Raw genomic sequence first — 1,491 nt, 5'->3', positions numbered from 1 at the left:
GAAACAACCAAAATCATCAGAAAGGCGAACTGCTCGCGGGGAAGGGGCCTGCTTCCCCAGAGGAACCCTGCTCGTCACTGGAGGGTCTCTAACGGACACCTCCCGCTCAGCCACGTGTGACATGGTACTAAAACGTCCTGCTTTTCTATGGGTGTTTGTTTTATAGAATTTTACATTCTAAATTTTTTGCTAAACATGTATTTTGGTTATTGAAAAGAAAATTTCTATTTAAACTGTACATACGTTGTCATACAATGTTGAATAACCTATTTTTTTAAAAGAAAAAGTTCAGCTCGCAGTTAGGCCGTTCCAAGCTACTCGTGTCAAATGGAAGATGTCAACAGGAAGAGTCTCTTCACTCGCGGCGTCCTCATGGTGGCTTGCAGGGCCATTCCCTCCACCAGTGCGTTAGCGTTTTTGAGAAGGGATGCCATCGACGCACCAGACCACGTGGCTCAGGGAACCTTGAGAATTCCAGTTAACGTCCAAGTTGTCGCCTCTCCAGAGAAACACAGGAGCTCTTGGGCCGGCTGTGAACTGCCTCTCCCTTAGATCCCTCCCGCCGCTGGGTTCCTGAGCCACAGCTCCTTCTGGTTGTGGATGGCTCCCGAAACAGAAGCTACTGCGATTTGGTTTTTAAATGTATTTAACTTATTTGTGTGGTTCATAACACTGTGCAGGCCAAAGGCAGTTCTGCGTCAAGTCTGCCAGCTTTAGTTTTAAAGAAGACGGATTCCACTTACCCTCTTTGCCAGAAGAAAGCGCCGATGCCGTGGGCCGTGTCCGCCTCTCAGTGGAGCCGGGGCGGAGCCTGGTGGTGAGCAAAACACCGACCTGAATCCGAGGCCGAGTCCTGGTTCTGATCTTCACGTTTTCCTGCACCCCGGCCCCGCCTGCGCCGTGGGGACGCAAGGGGACCCGCCTTTCTTCTGCAGAAGCCGGTCTTGCTGGGTGCACTGTGGTTAGCTCGTGAATTGGTTCAATGCCAAGTTCCCCAGAGAGACGCCTGGCTCCCTGTGTGCTTTGAGGGTAGTTGTCACGTAGGACAGTCATCTTGGGATTACACTTCAACTGTCTTAACTTTTTATACTCTGAGGGGCTTTTAATTGGAAACTGTGTTGACTTTTATGTGAAATACTTGGCCGTGAGGTGGTTGGCAGGAGCAGTCGGCGGCTTTTCATACCTGCTCACTGGTACCTCTCTCCTGCGTTTGTACTGAAGGCGTAGGACGAGGACTATCCCTTCGCCATCACCTCTTGGGAGGAAGGGAGAGCGGCCCCATTTCTCTGACTCTTGAGGCTCAATACTCTGGGCCCTGGATCTTGGATGTCACAGTGATAAGGCAGCCTTACTGCCTCTCTTCTTATGCCTAAAACCTACCCTGGGCCATGTGAACTGGGTCTGGCGTGAAGCGTGGAGTCTGGGAAGTACTTGCTAAAAATGTAGACGGATAAGAAACATTCATGTTTTTCACATGTGAGTGTGACCGAG

This window comes from Pipistrellus kuhlii, unplaced genomic scaffold (assembly GCF_014108245.1).
Source record: "Pipistrellus kuhlii isolate mPipKuh1 unplaced genomic scaffold, mPipKuh1.p scaffold_m20_p_20, whole genome shotgun sequence".
Classification (NCBI taxonomy): domain Eukaryota; kingdom Metazoa; phylum Chordata; class Mammalia; order Chiroptera; family Vespertilionidae; genus Pipistrellus; species Pipistrellus kuhlii.
This window is presented reverse-complemented; position numbering follows the sequence as displayed.